This window comes from Phyllobates terribilis, unplaced genomic scaffold, assembly GCF_046119375.1.
Source record: "Phyllobates terribilis strain yellow unplaced genomic scaffold, ASM4611937v1 Scaffold_1__5_contigs__length_1240528914, whole genome shotgun sequence".
Taxonomy (NCBI): Eukaryota; Metazoa; Chordata; class Amphibia; order Anura; family Dendrobatidae; genus Phyllobates; species Phyllobates terribilis.
In genome coordinates, this window is record NW_027362761.1 from 311,310,979 (window position 1) to 311,330,794 (window position 19,816).

The following is a 19,816-nucleotide window of genomic DNA, read 5'->3' on the forward strand; positions in this document are numbered from 1 at the left end:
TAGTGACATTAGGACATATTGCTGTTTCACCCAGTTTGGTAAAATAAAATGAGCCAGTACCTTAACAAGAGCAATCAGGTGTAATGAACATATAAGATATGTACTGTATGCTGTGTATTTAGGGGAATAGCAGTGATGATTTTCTTATGATATTATCTCTGGACGCTGCCTTAAAAAGGGTTGTCCGACCTTAGGCTACAAGTCTGCAGCCACTCTTTGTGACTGCACACTGGTGAATCCTCACATCTCGCGCACTGCCCACTGTGAGGCTTCTCCGGTGCCTGGAGTGGGAAGTCATGTGACTTCCATCCACATTCTGACTGGATTTGAGCGAGGCCATGCCCATCTAGTTGGCATGTGACCACATGTATGCAAATCAAATAGCAGAAAGAACAAAAGGATCCAGCTTCCAAAAAATCCAAAATGTATTGATTAAAAAAGTGCAGAGCAGAGCGGCGCGTTTCAAACACACACTGGCATTTTATCTCAAAGCTGTCTCTGGTATATCATGTGATGGTAATATACTTAATGACAACAAATGGGATTAATCCCTAGAGTCACATGTTAAAGAATCTCATGAATATTTAAAACCAATGACACAAAAGAGAAAAATCTCCTAAACTACAAAAAAGACTACAAAAAACATAAAACAAAGATATGCATAATCACAAACATGTATCTAGACCAAGGGACAATATAAATATTCACTATTGGAACATAATCTCTCGGCGCGCATTCAGACCAGCAGGGAAACGTGACCCGAGATTGCAAATCCAAAAAGCCTCTCTTGTGAGTAGCTATCGTTTAGAGTCTCCACCTCTAGGGGCTTTTCATATTCTTTCTATGCCAATCACTAGGAGAGAGTCCATGCAGCGTTGATGGTAAGTAATAAAATGTTTGGAGCCATACGATACAGTGCGATTAGAACTGGAAAGAGAGGTCAGATAAATGCTCAGAAATACGAACTTTAAGTTTTCTTGTGGTACAACCCACAAAAATCAAATCGCAGCTAGTACATATGATTAAATAAATAACATTTTAGATATTACAATTAATGTACTCCTTAATAGTGATGAGCGAGCACTAAAATGCTCGGGTGCTCGAAGCTCAGGTGCTCAATTAAACGTCAGGCAGGCAGAATATATAGGCAGAAAGGCAGGCAGGGTATATAGGAGGGTGCATGAAAAACATAGCAGGGCAATTGGAACACACTAGTGCCCTCCGATTTTCATGCACCCATCTCTTTAAAAAAGCCGGCCGGCAATTCATCAGCGGCATACACCGGTACCCGACAATTTAGAACAGAAAGAATAGAGCATCACACATAGATTAGATAGGTAGAAACATGTCAGTCACATATATAATAAGTAGAGTGACAGTGTTGGTTACTGTACTTGTCATTTAGTGTTAAAATAAAGGATTTATTTAAAAAAAATAATAGTGTTTTTGTCTCTTTAAAAAAGCCGGCCGGCAATTCATCAGCAACATACACCGGTACCAGACAATTTAGAACAGAAAGAATAGAGCATCACACATAGATTAGATAGATAAAAACATGTCAGTCACATATATAATAAGTACAGTGATAGTGTTGATTACTGTACTTGTCATTTAGCGTTAAAATAAAGGATTTATTAAAAAAAAATTGGCGTGGGGTTCCCTGTAATTTTGGTCTCTAGCGGAGGTTAAGCAGACAGCTGGGGCAGATGTTTGAAGCCTGGGAAGGGGGTAATACCCACGGAGCTTCCCAGGCTACTAATATCAGCCCCCAGCTGAATACCTAGCCTTTACTAGCTATTAAAATGGGGGACCCAAAAAAGATGACGTGGGGTCCCCCCTATTTTAATAGCTAGCAAAGGCTAGGCAGACAGCTGGGGGCTGATATTAATAGCCCAGGAAGGGTGCCATGAATATTGGCCCCCTCCCAGGCTAGAAACACCAGCCGTCAGCCGCCCCAGAAATGGCGCATCCATAGGATATGCCAATTCTGGCACTTAGCCTCGCTCTTCCCACTGCCCTGTAGCAGTGGCAGTGGGGTAATAGGGCTGGGGTTGATGTCAGCTTATAATGCCAGCTGACATCAAGCCCAGGTTAGTAATGGAGAGGCGTCTATAAGACACCCCCATTACTAACCCCATAGTCAAAGTTAAAAAAAAACACAAACACCCAGAATAAAGTCCTTTAATTGAAATAAACACACAATTCTTTAATGTTCTAAATTAAACCATACTTACCATCACGCCCATTCCAGCTGAAGCCAACGATCTCCTGCAATAAAAATAAAATAATAAACCAACCTCATCCTTACCTTTCCATAGTTCCCAGGACGGCTCCAGCTCTGCTACATTCACATGACAGGCTGGATCGCAGCTGAAAGCTGCCATCCAACCTGTCATCCCGCAGACACTGAGAAGTGCAGGCATGCTTGCGCTCCTCAGTGTCTGGCTGTGACGGCATCCAGATGAGCCGAGTTCATGTCCAATGAACTCAACTCACCTCATGCATGTCACTGACAGCTTGGTAGAATTCTCGTGCGCTTGCCGTGGGCGTGACAGAATTCTCTCACGCTCACCGCAAGCGCAGGAGAATTTTGAGTTGGGATGGAGAGTGCTTTGCACCCATCGATACCCCTTTGCATTGAACAAAAGATTGATCATCAAAATAAAAATAATTAAAAAAAAGTGATTGCTCTCTAAACCTAATAACTGGTTGGGCCACCCTTAGTTTCCGAGCATGAATCACCTTTTTAAGGTCATGCCACAGCATCTCAATTGGATTAAGGTCAGGACTTTGACTATGCCACTCCAAAGTCTTAATTTTGGTCTTAAGCCATTCAGAGGCGCTCTTGCTGGTGTGTTTTGGATCATTGTCCTGCTGCATAACCAAAGTGCACTTCTGCTTGACGTCACAAACAGATGGCCGGGCATTCTCCTTCAGGACTTTTTGGTAGACAGCAGAATTCATGGTTCCATTTACCACAGCAAGTCTTCCAGGTCCTGAAGCAGCAAAACAGCCCCAGACCATCACACTACAACCACCATATTTTACTGTTGGTATGATGTTCCTTTTCTGAAATGCTGTGTTACTTCTATGCCAGATGTAATGAGACATACACCTTCCAAAAAGTTAAACTTTTGTTTCATCCGTACACAAAGTATTCTCCCAAAAGTCTTAGCGATCATCAAGATGTTTTCTGGCAAAAAGGAGATGAGCCTTTATATTCTTTTTGCTCAGTAGTGGTTTTTGTCTTGGAATTCGCGATACATGCCATTTTTACCCAGTCTCTTGCTTATGGCGGAGTCATGAACACTGACCTTAACTGAAACAAGTGAGGCCTGAATTTCTTTGGATGTTGTTGTGGGGTCTTTTGTGACTTCTTGGATGAGTCCTTGCTGTGCTCTTGGGGTAATTTTGGTCGGCCGGTCGATCCTGGGAAGGTTCACCACTGTTCCATGTTTTCGCCATTTGTGGAATGCCTCTCACTGTGGTTTGGTGGAGTCCCAAAGCTTTAGAAATGGCTTTATAACCTTTTACAGACTGAATGATCTCAATTACTTTGTTTCTCATTTGTTCCTGAATTTCTTTGGATCGCAGTATGATGTCTAGCTTTTGAGGATCTTTTGGTCTACTTCACTTTGTCATGCAGGTACTAATTTTAGGGGTTTCTTGATTGAGAACAGTTGTGATAGTAATCAGGCATGTGTGTGGCTAGGGAAATTGAACTCAGCTTCCCAAAGATGTGATAAACCACAGTTAATTTATGGTTTAAGGGAGGGGGGATCACTTTTTCACACAGGGCCCTGTTCGTTTGGATTTCTTTTTCCCTCAATAATAAAGGCCTTCATTTAAAAACTGCATTTTGTGTTTACAGGACATAAGAATAAGAGTAGCAAAAGAGGAGACAGAGAGACTAATTGCCAAGGAAAGTAAAACGAATCCCAAACTGTTCTTTAACTATATAAACAGTAAAAGGATTAAAACTGATGGAGTTGGCCCATTGAAAAATAACCTGGATAAAATCATAGAGGGCGATGAGGGTAAAGCAAACCTACTCAATAGCTTCTTCTCCACTGTTTTCACAAAGGAAAACAATTTATCGGAGGAAATGCAGAGTGATAAAGTAAACCCTCCGCTAAATATCACTCACCTAACCCAGGGGGAAGTTCAGAAACGCCTAAATAATATCAAAATAGACAAGTCACCAGGCCCAGATGACATGCACCCCCAGGTACTAAAAGAATTAAGTAATGTGATAGACAGACCGCTGTATCTTATATTCAAGCACTCTTTATGGACAGGGACTGTCCCACTAGACTGGCGCCAAGCAAATGTGGTACCAATATTCAAAAAGGAGTCTAAAAGTGACCCTGGGAACTATAGACCAGTAAGCTTAACGTCTGTTGTGGGTAAATTGTTTGAATGATTTCTTAGAGATGCTATTGTAGAATATCTTAATGATAATAACTGTCTAACTCCATATCAACGTGGATTCATGAGGGATCGCTCCTGCCAAACAAACCTGATCACCTTCTACGAGGAGGTGAGCTCACAGCTGGACCGGGGAGAGTCAGTGGATGTTGTATACCTTGACTTCTCCAAAGCGTTTGATACCGTGCCACACAAAAGGTTGGTATATAAAATGAGAATGCTTGGTCTGGGGGATAATGTGTGCAAGTGGGTAAATAGCTGACTGAGTGATAGAAAGCAGAGGGTGGTTATCAAGGGAGTAAGCTCAGGGGGTGTCAGGGTTACTAGCGGGGTGCCTCAAGGGTCTGTCTTGGGCCCTATATTATTTAATATATTTATTAATGATCTAGTGGAAGGGTTGCATAGTAAAATAGCAATATTTGCAGATGATACTAAACTTTGTAAAGTAGTTAATACAGATGAGGATAGGGCACAGCTACAGGAGGATTTAGATAAATTGGGGAGTTGGACCAAAAAATGGCAAATGGGGTTCAATGCCGATAAATGTAAGGTCATGCACATGGGAAAGAAAAACAGCAGTCACCCATACATATTAAATGGGAAACCGTTGGGGAAATCTGACATGGAGAAGGACCTGGGCGTCTTGGTTAATAGCAAATTAAATTGGAGTGCCCAGTGTCAGGCAGCAGCTGCGAAGGCAAATAGAGTCATGGCATGCATCAGAAGAGGAATAGGGGCATATGATGAGAACATTGTTCTTCCTCTGTATAAAGCGCTGGTAAGGCCGCACTTAGAATATTGTGCACAGTTCTGGGCTCCGGTGCTCAGGAAAGACATATTGGAGCTAGAGAGGGTACAAAGGAGGGCGACTAAGGTAATGAAGGGAATGGAGAGACTAGAATACCCAGAGAGGTTGTCAAAATTAGGCCTATTTACGTTGGAAAAGAGAAGGCTTAGGGGAGACCTCATAAACATGTATAAATACATCAGGGGGCAGTACAGAGATCTCTCCCATGACCTGTTTATACCAAGGATGGTGACAAAGACGAGGGGGCACACTATGCGTCTGGAGGAAAGGAGGTTCCTGCACCAGCATAGAAGGGGATTCTTTACGGTCAGAGCCGTGAGACTCTGGAACTCTCTGGGAGAGGAAGTGGTGATGTCCAACTCACTTAATGAGTTCAAGAGAGGCCTGGACGCCTTTCTTGAGGACAATAAAATTACATCTTATGCTTAGTGATAGTTAATTAATCCAGGGATTTAATCTGACTGCCAGATTGGTGTCGGGAAGTGAATTTTTCCTCAATGATGTAAATTGGCCTATACCGCATGGTTTTTTTTTGCCTTCCCCTGGATCAACGCTGCGGAATAGCTGCAGTGCACAAGAAATAGGCTGAACTGGATGGACGCTTGTCTTTTTCCGGCCTTATAAACTATGTAACTATGTAACTATGACATTTGTGGCGCCAAGCCAAACCAACGGAAGGAGTTGCCATCAGGTCTGTACACATATTATGATAATCTGATCTGGCCATTTCTTTTACCTGAATAGTTGGATAACAGTATAGATATAATGCCGAATATAGGGCATACCTTATTATAATCACCTATTTACAAATATAGTGGTGAGTATAGGGACATTTCCATTATATATTTACTGCACTGATGCACTTTTCTTGGAATACTTTCACATATGTGCTTAATGAATTGGTTTTATATATATTGTGTGCTGCTATTTTTCTGACTGAATATTTTTATAATTATGCTGAATAATTATCTCCTCCTGTGGTTGTGTCACTTTTAGTGTGTTTTCATTTTACTTTTTATGTCTTAATAAAGATTTATATTAAATTGATCTTTTACCATTTTTTGATTTGGTAGTGGTTATATTTTAGTCTAGTTGGTTAGGGGCCATTTTCTCCTGTAGGCGGCAACGGAGCTGCAGGATCACTCCCTGCCCGCCAGACATGATGAGGGCAATGTGGCCTCGGGCTCCAAGAAACAACACAGATTGACCTCATTATTAGCCACCCTGCAAGCCACCCCCCTCCACCTTCGGGCCCCGATGCAGCTGCATCGGCTGTATTACCGTCCCTGCCCAATCCCTACCTACCAACCTCTTTGCCACAATAAACACAGATACAAAGGGTTTGGATAATATCGGCCTTAGCCACAATTCCCCCATAATGAATTAAAGCAAATGTAAGGAAGGATGGGCGGGACTTGGGCTATGACCCAGGGAGAGTGAGAATGGGAGACTCCTCTTCCAAACTGGCCTTATAAAGGCCTCTACACTAGCCTCCTCCCCACTAATAGTTTCCCCCACCTCCCCCCAAACCCTTGTCCTTGTCACCTCCCTTGTACGAGTGGCCCATAATCCATATCAAATGAGGTAACCTGTATAAAAACAATGGCCATTAGGAACTGTAACATTTCCTAAAAACTATCTTAATACCATACTAAACATCAACCAACGAATAAGGCCTAACATAAGATAAGAAACTCCGAGATTCCCAACGGCTGATCCGCCGAACAATTTCAGGACTCAAACCACAAACCATAGCTTCGGTAGCGGCACCTATGCAGAAAAAACGAGGAGCAAAACTAAACGGGTAGAAACCCAAACCACTTAAACATCTCCTAAATAATCCTGTAAACTGATATCTTGATAAAAAGGCACCATCCTCAAAAGGGCTATCCACTTTAGAGCAAAGCCTCCTAAAACACACAAAGGTACGTAAAGGGCACATAGCTGAATCCGGATCAGCCGCTAAAAACTCCCGTCTGCCTCTTCCGCACTGATCCATCTTTGATTTTCCAATCCAAAATTCCAACCCTTTACCTGTGACAACAACGTTCTTAGCCAGAAGTCCTCTAACTTTTTTTCTTGTGGGAGCAACCAACGCACCCATCCATAACACCCTGAAAAGGCCAACAAAAAAGCCAATTGAAAGAGCTTTGCCTCAAAATCAGAATTGCACACTGCTAACAATTCCTTACCCAAACATTCAAGCAAACAAAAGGAAACAGGACACCTTTCATCTCTCTGCAATCCATCCCTGCGAGAACCCCTAGTGGCCTGTTTCACCAAAAATGTTTTTGTTAAATCCCTGCGACCACGCAACTGAAAACCAAAAGCCAACCCCAAGATCAACTGATTAATCATTGACACAGACCACATTTTGGATGCACCCTCAAAATAACACTCCTACCTGATCATCCTCATACAGTACATGACCAAACAATCCTATCAATTTCTCCCAAAGATGCCAGAGCAACTGATACTCTGCCATGTGCCACCAGAGATGGATGCCCTAATCAAAGGTTCGGCTGCTCGAAAACCAAGGTCCATAACTGAAGAGGGCAGCCCAACCATTTGGCATTCGTGTCCGGAACCAGCAACTGGAACTGATCCCATTGAAGAAGAGAGAGGGAGTCGATAATCGAATTCTGAACACCTGGTGCATGTGATACTGTAATACAAGCATTTAACAATAAACATTCCCACACCAGTCACCAAAGGATCCGAACCATGGGGGGGGGCAACCTTCCTCAGCAAATCCTGAAGCTGGTCCAGGAATGCCATTGCAGAACAGGTGACACTGGGACTCGGGCTATGACCCAGGGAACGTGAAAATGGACGACTCCTCCCCCAATCTGGGCTTATAAAGGCCTCTACACTAGCCTCCTCCGCCCTAGTAGTTGCCCCCACCTCTCTCCAAACCCTCATCATGCTGGCCTCTGCCACTGTGCGGGCCTAGGGCTCCAATCTCTCCTGGAACCCAGTATATTGGCCATGGGTCAGATCCTTAGTTTCATCGGTGGTGGCGCACTGATGCAATGGTGCGCACATGGTAGTGAATGTGCGGGGGTAACGCCGACATTACTGTTCCCCCATGGCTGGATGGTTATGTGGTGAAGAAACAGGAGAGAGCAGGCATGATGTTGTAAATATGGCGCCCCTGTGGGTTCAGTCGCCACAGATGTACTGCATCTCACCCAGAGGTGTGGTATCCCACTCTCAGGTAAGGAGGGAGTACTGCCTGGGACTCACCCACCTGCATCCAACACTACACCATTCCAGGCCAGCAGGCGGGGCAAGATGCACTGGCTTATGCTGAGCTCTGTCCGTGGTTGGAAGTGGGGGGAATCGAGTAAGGGGGAACAAAGTAGTGGGTGTGGGTGGAGGAAGTAGTTCAGTAGAGCACCTTCAGTAAGAGTACAAGAAAGCAGGCAACCATCTAGAAAGGGTTCTGTCTGAGGAGGAAGTCTGTGAGGAGCAGGAGCTCTGTAGAAGCTCTGCTCAGGAAGAGAGGGCCTAGACGGAGAGGCCCAGGAGGACAGGCTGGAAGAGGACGGGAGCAGAGGGAAGGCTCCAAGAGGAACAGAGGGGATCCTAGGGGCATGGGAAGTGCGGATGCCACCCGTGCGCCCGAATCTACCAGAGCGTGGAGGCATCAGGCCGCAAAGGGGACCGGCCCCTAACTAGTGGAGAACTACAAGGCTCAGCTAGAAACCGGAGGCTTCTGTACTTTCAGGGTGTAGTTGCTCACAACCGCAACTAAATCGCTAAAAAGGTAGCCACATAAGATTCAGGGAACTGCAGGTTGCCCGATAAAATCCGAGACTACCGGTTTGGGACACTGGTTGCGAGGCGCAGGGCAGGAGGGTGAGAGCCAGCGCAGGAAGACGACCGAGGAAGGCACACTGCACAGCAACATCTACCAAATCACCATTTATACTGCCCTGGAGCTTAGCTCTACCTGTGGAGAGCTGAACCAACTCTGCTGCATCACCATCAGCTCCAGAGGATCTGCACCGCAGCGGCGGCTCCATATAGCTGCATACCACAGATGGCGTCACGAACATTAAACTATAAAAACTATGATCCCCTTTATTGACCGCCCTGGGTGACGGACCGGATCACTGCCACTGTGACATCCCCTGCACCGACCGGCCCGGCACCGAGTACCCCACGGCCCAGGGGGCGCGTCATATTCAGAAGTAAACTTTACTTTAAACAGCAGCAAATTGATAACTGCAAGATATGTTACAGTGGCTTCCCAGTACATCCTTCAGGGAATATTCTGGAGTCCTATACTGACACTCTGAATCCCTTCTTATCCCAGCACCCTCTAATCGTCATTACATGTAGGTTGACATTCCCATCTTCACTATGGGCCACTTACTTCTGAGATTGCATCTGCATCCACGGCAAACTGTGTGCTCTGAGGGACTGGGGTAATTCTCCTTCAGGGATGGACATCTACTATACTACCTACTATTTTAGAACTACATGTTCTCAGATAGATCCCCTGTGTCGGCCTACTGGAACAGGGAGAGATAAATCTCCTTACATGTTCGCTGTGGCTGCTCTTCTGCTACTCTTCTCTAACTAGCAACCATGGTTATGTGGCGCCCCTGAGGGTTCAGTCGACACAGAGGTACTGCACCTCACCCAGAGGTGTGGCATCTCCTTCTCTCAGGTAAGGATGGAGTACTGCCCCGGGACCCCAACACCTGCACTCAACACTACACTACTCCAGGCCGGCTGGAAGGGCCTTATGCACTTCTTCTGCTGCCCTGTCCCTGGCTGGAGTGGGGGGAACCAAAGAGAGGGGGAACCAGTAGTGGGTGTGGGTGGAGGATGCAGAACAGGGGAGCACTTAGAGAATAGATATATATAGGGAGCCATCTTAGTTAGTGGAGTCAGTGGGTTCAGTGAGTGATGCAGTGAGAGAAAGGAGGAGGGGAGCAGAGTCTCTTCAGGAGCTCTGCTCCATAGTGGGGCCTACTAAGAGAGGCCCAGGAGTGAGAGGGGAGTCAGGGAGGAAGGCTCCATTACAGAAGGGATCCCAGGGGGTACGGTGAGTGCAGGATGGCACCCGTACGCCCGAATCTGCCAAGCGTCAGAGGGATCAGGCCGCAGGAAGGGAACCGGTCCCTGGGCCAGCAGTGTTACTCCAGGTCTCGGCTGGAAAACCGGAGGCTTCTGCACTTCCATGGTGCAGTTGCCACAACCTCACCCTAGCTGCCGTGAAGGGCACCAAGTAGGTCCGGGAACTCCAGGTTGCCCAGAGGGATCTCAGAGTACCCGATTGGGACTGTGTATGGGGGAGCGCAGGGCAGGAGGGAGAAGACTCAGCGCGGGAAGTCGGTCAAGGAAGGAACATAAAGAAAGGGGGTCCCTTTAAGTGCTTCTGATATACTTGAGGGAGTGCTGAACCCCTGCCTGGCAAACGCAATGTGACGCGGGAGGCTGACACCTGGACAGTGTACCCGAGGAATCTAAAAGAACTGTGAGTAAACTCGGATGACTGCACTCCGCTGTCTCTGTCAGTTATTTCCACCCAGCTACCACTCCTGCACTACAACGCCCAGCATCACCAACTGCACCTACACTGCCCCGGGGGCCCGCTCCGCCAGTGGGGAGCAGAAAACATCCCAGCTGCCATCCCATCACCCCCGGAGGTCTGCAGCAGCGCCGGTACTCATTGCCGGGAACCACAGGTGGAGTCACGAGACAAAGCTGTTAACAAACCCCTTTTAAAGAGTGACCCCAGGGTACGGGCCCGGGAGCCGACTGCCGTGACATCCCACAGAAGGTCAAGGCCTGGGTACCGAGTCTCCCCCATATCCCCCCTTGGGCGAGTCAGTTACTGTATTTTATGAACTAAAACTCGACCCACAGTCATAACTATTTCCTGTCTAGCAGCTAAATGGTGGGATTTACTCCTTAGTATATGCTGCATACTACATATGAAAAACAATGCGACAGTTCAAAGGCATATACTATATAAAATATACTTCACATTCTAAAACATTAATGTAAACCCAAGTTCTGGGGTATTATACTTGTCTTTTCCAATCTGGGCAAAATTTACAAAGGATGCAATGTAGACATATGGTGCAGTGCCACCTAGTGGTCAATATACAGAGCGTGGGTGGGTAAACCATGGCATAAAATAGTATTATTTTTAAACAACTTTAAAATATAATTTTATCACTTTACTGAACATAATCTATAAATTGGAAAATTCAGAAAAAGTATTGTTTAAAGTCAAATTTTGTCTTGTTTAAGCATGATGCATGACGACTGAGACTTAACATTGTGAACACAGCGCATGCTTTATCAGGTCATGAAAGTATTAAGGTGGGCATCTACATCCATGTGTGTCTGCCAAGAAATTATTCCATCAACACAGCCTTACATATTTCGTTGATATTGGTTGTTTCGTTGTTCAAAATTGTCATACATGTTACACTGGGCGACTAATATCCGATGTATTGCAGGAAGTGACAGCCCTTATAGATGGTTGATACTGTGGTTGGTTATTCATTTATCTGCCCAAATACAGTCAACTACTAGCGACTATTGGATGAAAAATTAAAATACGACCGACTATGTATCTCTGATGGAATATTTCACTTGACTAATGTTCATTATGAATGAAATTATCCATTTTCATTAACTTTTGGTCTACCGTGTACATTCACCTTTACATGTGAGCCAGTGTGCAATCTGTAATGCATTATGTCCAATTTTATACACGCGAGGACATGTGCACTAGATGGGTTCTGCCCTGGAGTATGCACATCGCAAACATCACCGCCATTCCCTGGGCAGAGAACGGCGAAACCTTGTAACGCACAGTGCGTGCACTGGGAGGATTCGCAAGTCTGCAGTCACACAAAGTGACTGCAGACTTTTCATTTTAGAACTAACAACCCTTTAAAATCTGGTTAATCAAAAGCAATTTTCAATGTTAGCGTCATCGTGTGTGTATATATTTATAAATGTGATTCAGATTGATTTTGCTGTATAAGCAGTATATACCATGCAGCAGGGGCGGACACTGACAGCTTGGGGCCCAAGTGCAAGAAAGTGCTATACAGTCATGGCCAAAAGTATTGAGAATGAGACAAATAGTAATTTTTCCAAAGTTTACTGCTTCATTTTTTGTAATGGCATTTTGCATATACTCCTGAATGTCAAAGAGTGATCAGCTTAACAACAATTACTGTACTTGCAAAGTCAATATTTGCCCAGAAAATGAACTTTAACCCCCAAAACACATTTCAACATCATTGCAGTCCTGCCTTAAAAGGAGCAGCTAACATCGTTTTAGTGATTGATCGCCAGCCCTGTCCTCATCAACACCCACACCTGTGTTAATGGATCAATCAGTCATGATTAAGTAAGAATGACATCACTGGACACTTTAAAAGGAGGCTGGTACCTTGGTATCATTGTTTCTCTTCAGTTAACCATGGTTATCTCTAAAGAAACACGTGCAGCCATCATTGCACTGCACAAAAATGGCCTAACAGGGAAGAGTATCGCAGCTACAAAGATTGCACCTCAGTCAACAATCTATCGCATCATCAAGAACTTCAAGGAGAGAGCTTCCATTGTTGTCAAAAAGGCTCCAGGGCGCCCAAGAAAGACCAGCAAGCGCCAGGACCGTATCTTAAAACTGTTTCAGCTGTGGGATCGGACTACCAGCAGTGCCGAGCTTGCTCAGGAATGGCAGCAGGCTGGTGTGAGTGCTTCTGCACGCACTGTGAGGCGGAGACTCTTTGAGCAAGCGCTGGTTTCAAGGAGGGCAGCAAAGAAGCCACTTCTCTCCAGAAAAAACATCAGGGACCGACTGATATTCTGCAAAAGGTACAGGGAGTGGACTGCTGAGGACTGGGGCAAAGTCATTTTCTCTGATGAATCCCCTTTTCGATTGTTTGGGACATCTGGAAAACAGCTTATTCGGAGAAGAAAAGGTGAGCGCTACCACCAGTCTTGTCTCATGCCAACTGTAAAGCATCCTGAAACCATTCATGTGTGGGGTTGCTTCTCAGCCAAGGGAATCGGCTCACTCACAGTCTTGCCTAAAAACACAGCCATGAATAAAGAATGGTACCAGAATGTCCTCCAAGAGCAACTTCTCCCAACCGTCCAAGAGCAGTTTGGCGCCCAACAATGCCTTTTCCAGCATGATGAAGCACCTTGCCATAAAGCAAAGGTGATAACTAAATGGCTCATGGAACAAAACATAGAGATTTTGGGTCCATGGCCTGGAAACTCCCCAGATCTTAATCCCATTGAGAACTTGTGGTCAATCATCAAGAGACGGGTGGACAAACAAAAACCAACAAATTCTGGCAAAATGCAAGCATTGATTATGCAAGAATGGACTGCGATCAGTCAGGATTTGGTCCAAAAGTTGATTGAGAGCATGCCAGGGAGAATTACAGAGGTCTTGAAGAAGAAGGGGCAACACTGCAAATATTGACTTGCTGCATTAACTCATTCTAACTGTCAATATAACCTATTGGTACTCATAATATGATTGCAATTATATTTCTGTATGTGATATAAACATCAGACAAACACTAATAAAAACCAGAGGCCAGCAGATCATGTGAAAATATAATTTTGGTGTCATTCTCAAAACTTTTGGCCATGACTGTAGATTATACACTGTGTGCACAATTATTAGGCAAGTTGTATTTTAGAGGATTATTTTTATTATTGATCAACAACTATGTTCTCAATCAACCCAAAAGACTCATAAATATCCAAGCTTAATATTTTTGGAAGTTGGAGTGTTTTTTTTTTTAGATTTGGCTATCCTAGGAGGATATCTGTTTGTGCAGGTAACTATTACTGTGCCGAATTATTAGGCAACTTAATAGAAACCAAATATAATCCCATCTCACTTGTTTAATTTCACCAGGTAAACCAATATCAGTGCACAAAATTTAGAAATAAACATTTCTGACATGCAAAAACAAAAACCAAAAAAATTAGTGATCAATATAGACACCTTTCTTTATGATGACAGTCAACAGCCTTCCGTCCATAGATTCTGTCAGTTGCTTGATCTGTTTTCGATCAACATTGCGTGCAGCAGCCACCACAGTCTCCCAGACACTGTTCCGAGAGGTGTACTGTTTTCTCTCCCTGTAGATCTCACATTTTATGATGGAACACAGGTTCTCTATGGGGTTCAGATCAGGTGAACAAGGGGGCCATGTCATTATTTTTTCTTCTTTTAGACCTTTACTGGCCAGCCACGCTGTGGAGTGGTTGGTTGCATGTGATGGAGCATTGTCCTGCATGAAAATCATGTTTTTCTTGAACGATACTGACTTCTTCCTGTACCACTGCTTGAAGAAGTTGTCTTCCAGAAACTGGCAGTAGGTCTGGGAGTTGAGCTTCACTCCATTCTCAACCTGAAGAGGTCCCACAAGTTCACAAGTTCATCTTTGATGATACCAGCCCATACCAGTACCCCACCTCCACCTTGCTGGCGTCTGAGTCGGAGTGGAGCTCTCTGCCCTTTACAGATCCAGCCTCTGGCCCATCCATCTGGCCCATCAAGAGTCACTCTCAATTCATCAGTCCATAAAACCTTTGAAAAATCAGTCTTAAGATATTTCTTCGCCCATTCTTGACGTTTTATCTTATGTTTCTTGTTCAAAGGTGGTCGTTTTTCAGCCTTCCTTACCTTGGCCATGTCCCTGAGTATCGCACACCTTGTGCTTTTTGATACTCCAGTAACGTTGCAGCTCTGAAATATGGCAAAACTGGTGGCGAATGGCATCTTGGCAGCTTCACGCTTGATTTTCCTCAATTCATGGGCAGTTATTTTGCGCCTTTTTTGGCCAACACGCGACCCTGTTGGCTATTTTCCATGAAACGCTTGATTGTTCAGTGATCACGCTTCAAAAGTTTGGAAATTTCAAGACTGCTGCATCCCTCTGCAAGACATCTCACAATTTTGGACTTTTCAGAGCCCGTCAAATCTCTCTTATGACCCATTTTGCCAAAGGAAAGGAAGTTGCCTAATAATTAGGCACACCTTATATAGGGTGTTGATGTCATTAGTCAACACCCCTCCTCATTACAGAGATGCACATGACCAGATTTACTTAATTGGTAGTTGGCTCTCAAGCCTATGCAGCTTGGAGTAGGACAACATGTATAAAAAGTATCATGTGATCAAAATACTAATTTGCCTAATAATTCTGAACACAGTGTATATATATCTTACATAGTCTCCTTTATTTTGTATATTGCCGTCCCTTATTACACAGTGCCCTCTCTTGTTATGCACAGCACCGTCTATTATATATCAGATTATATAGAGCCCTGTCTTTATTGCATATGTGTCACCCTGGCCTGGATGCCACAAATATAATAAAGCTGTGTCTGAGAGCAAGGGGGAGGTTCTCTGGTCAGGGGAACATTAGCATGCAATACCTCCTGTCTCAGGCCAGTAGGGGGAGCAGGCTGCCCCTATAAAAGCTGGAACTGGGGGCAGGGTTAGGGAGAACTGGACGACCTGTCTCTGGATAGAGAAGTGTCCCAGAGCAGTGAGGGACAGTTGTATTGCACCCTAAGAGGACGTGTGGCAGTAGGAGAGCCACAAGCCAGGGACAAGAGGTGAAGTACGCCTGTCCTGGCAGATAAAGAACCAAATTTACCAGACTTTGGCGTCTGAGGCTGTGAGGATTCCACGTCCTACAGCAGATAACCAGTCCGCAGGGGACTGTACATTCCTTGGCCTAAGAAGCCTGGAGGTTCCGCCACACCAGAAGGGACCAGCAGAGCCGTACCAGGCCGGGAGTAGAAAGGAACCCACGTTGCAAACCATACGGGCGAGAAGACACGGTGAGCTCGGGACCGTGGGCTGTTACCCTACCAGGAGGAGATAGCCAGAAGGAGCGCAGAGAGCACGGTAGGCCTACACCCTCACCCTGACCAGGGTCAATTTCCCAATTGCTCTCAGACATCCAGGTCCCCTCCTAGCCGGGACTGTTTGTGGGTCAGTTCACCTGTTCTAGTAAAGACCCCGGACTGCAACCTGCTGTCTGTGTGCTCCTTGCTCCTCCAGCACTAACGGTACTGGGACGCCCTACACCATCACCCCCATCTTCCATTATACTGCCCTGGGGCCGCACTCTTCCCGTGGGGAGTCACACTATCCCAGCTGCATACATCATCAGCCCCAGCGGTCTACCTGGCAGCGGTGGTCCGCACTGACCGCAATTCATGGGTGGCGTAGTCGGACGCACCAACAGCGCGTCGCAGACTACCACTGGTCTGACCACCCTGAGCCACGGAACCAGGTAGCCACTACTACCCCCATCGTTCCCCGATTGCCCGGCTCCGAGTGCCCCACGGCCCAGGGGGCGAGTCAGCTTTGGCGTAGTCGGCAGGATAGTAACCAACCCGCCACAAACGGGTATTGCGTGCCTGAAAAAGACTGTACACGTACCTGAAGAAGAGGTTTCCCGCCATCCGGAGCCGTTTCCCGCCATTTTCAGCCGTCTCCCGCCATCTTCTGTCGGTTCCCGCCATCTTCAGCCGTTTTCCCGCCATCGGACGCCATCTTCAGGACACCGCGCGGGAAGAAGAGGGGCGTGGACGCCCAAACCGCGCGAGACCCGAAGCTCCGCCCCATGCACCGACGCTGCGCAAGGTCCTGGAAGGGAGAGAGAGCGACGCTGACGTCACCAGGACGCGACGCAATGTCCTCGTCCAGAGCAGCACCAGCGGAGCCACGGCCTACAGAAGAGGATCGTCGGAAGGTAGGCCACGCTTAACTAGGGGGGAAGAAGATGTCGGACACGGAGGCGCCCACTACCACCAGCGCAGCTGCAGCAGCGGTGATGCCATTTCCCTGCCTTACATCCCTGGAGCGGCCTGGCTGCCTAAGTATTCAGGGGAGCCCCATGCCCTAACTGACTTTAAGGAAAGGCTGTACAGTTTATTCCAAGTTTACCCCCTGACAGAGGAACAGAAGGTTAGCATACTGACAGGGCAGTTAACTGGCGCAGCCCAGCGGGAGGAAAAGTCATGGCCCGCTGAGGAGAAAAGAACTGTGAAGGGTATTCTGGCCCGGCTGCGGGGTACCTTTGACACACGTACCTCCGCTGAAATTAAAATGAGGTTCTATGGATGTAAGCAGCGGACACAGGACAGCATCAGAGACTATGCCCTAAATTTGCAGGAAGCCTTGAGAGCCATCCAACAAGCTGACCCTGGCAGCGTGCAGGATACGGATAAGCTACTAACAGAGCAGTTCATAGAAGGTCTGCTGTCTAGCGCCCACAGGACCCAGCTGCTCCTCATGTTCTTTCAGAACCCTGACCTGACCTTTGCCCAATTTAAGGACAGGGCCATAAGGGTGCTCCGTGAACCCGCAACAAGTGGCGCTATAAACCCCCGGCGCCCTGCTCTCACCTACCACCAGGAGGCGGCGCCCTCCTCTATGGACTCTGTGGGGGCCGATGCACAGGCCCTGAACCAAGCCCCGTCGAAAGATCTGCATCACCAAGTCCTGGAGCTGACCAGGAGCGTCGCGGCGTTGACCAGGACCGTCCAGGCGTTACAAGTGGACCCGTCAAGACCCATCGAGTTGGCTTCAAGTCCGGAGGATGTCCCGTGGCGTCGACAGAGAAGGACCCCGTCGTTCCGAGGGAGGCCCACAGACCGCTACGCAGAGGATGGACAGCCCATTTGCCGTCGATGCAACCAGCCCGGACACATTTCCAGGTACTGTAATTTAAACGGGTCCAACCTGGGGCAGAGGGCCAACCCCCAGGCATAAGATCACCAGGCCCTTACAATTGGCGTAATAAGTACGTTGGGGGGCGCCCGGTTTTACCCGTGGTGCTGGATGGTATCCCCATGAGCGCCTTGCTGGATACCGGGTCGCAAGTAACCACTATCCCTTATGTACTTTTTAAGCAGTATTGGACTGATGCTGATATAACACGGTATCCAGACAGTGACTTGAGCATCATCGCCAGTAATGGCTTGCCCGTGCCGCAGATGGGGTTCAAAGAGATGACCATTAAGATTGGTAAAGTTGAACTGCTGGCACAGGGAGTGATTATTGTGGACATTGACCGTCGTGAAAGTCACCCTAAAATAACTGTGGGTACTAACGTGATTGAAAATTGTCTTTCAGAGGTAATTGTAATTCTACAACAGGTGGCGGTGAATGCTAGTTCCAGCCAACAGAGAGTCCTCAACAAGGAGATAAAAGCCCCGATGAGACGGCAGCAGGTAGAACTGTCTGGTGGTGAGATTGGTAGCGTAAGAATGAGTGGCCCATTCTCCATTTCCATGCCTCCCAAAAGAGAAATAATGATCTGGTGTCGGACTGCAATCGGGTTGAGAGGTAGAGACTACAAGCCATGGTAGAACCCGTGTACTCAGACAACAGGCCCACCATTTTGACAGCCCGGGAGGTGGTTGATGTCTGTCATGGGAGGGTGCCCGTCCGCATCCTCAACATTGGGGAGAGGGAGGAACATTTACCCAGGTACGCTACACTTGCCAAACTGTTTGCGGTTGAGCACAAAGCTATCAGGGCGGTGGAACCCTTGCCTCCATCTCCACAGGCGGAGGGTAATGGCTCCCAGAAACAAAAGGAGGACTAGTGCCAGAAACTCCATGTGGGTGCTGACTCCACTCCCCTGCACCAAAAACAAGGAGTCTACCGGGTGGTACAGGAGTACGAGAGAGTCTTTAGTAAGCACCCGCTAGACTTCGGCAGAGTAAAGGGGATAGAACACCACATCCCCACAGGGAGCCACCCACCAATAAAAGAGAGACACAGACCTGTACCCCCTGCACATTATCAGAACGCCAAGAGTATGCTGCGGGAAATGAAAGAAGCTGGGGTCATTAGAGATAGCTGTAGCCCCTGGGCAGCCCCCCTGGTTCTGGTTAAAAAGAAAGACGGCACCATGAGAATGTGCGCAGACTATAGACAAATCAACCGTATCACCCACAAAGACGCATATCCACTGCCTAGAATAGAGGAGTCTTTAGCCGCACTAAAATCAGCTAACTTCTTTTCTACTTTGGACCTTACTAGCGGGTACTGGCAGGTTCCTGTGGCAGAGGCTGACAAGGAGAAGACCGCCTTCACCACCCCGATGGGACTGAGCGAGTTCAACTGTATGCCCTTCGGGCTCTGCAACGCACCAGGGACCTTCCAGAGGCTGATGGAATGCTGTCTAGGGCACCGAAACTTCAAGACGGTCCTCCTTTACCTGGACGACGTGATCGTCTATTCGAAGACTTACGAGGATCATCTAAAGCAACCTGGCCCAGGTGTTCGAAGCCCTGGCAGGCTATGGCCTGAAGGTGAAACCATCAAAGTGTCACCTGTTGAAACCAAAGGTCCAGTACCTAGGGCACGTGGTAAGTGCGGAAGGAGTAGCCCCCGACCCTGACAAGGTCACAGCAATCAAGAGCTGGCCAAGCCCCTCGATCATCAAGGAAGTGAGGCAATTCCTCGGGTTGGTAGGCTACTACCAAAGGTTCATCCCCGGGTTCACTAAGATGGCAGCTCCTATGCAGGATCTCCTG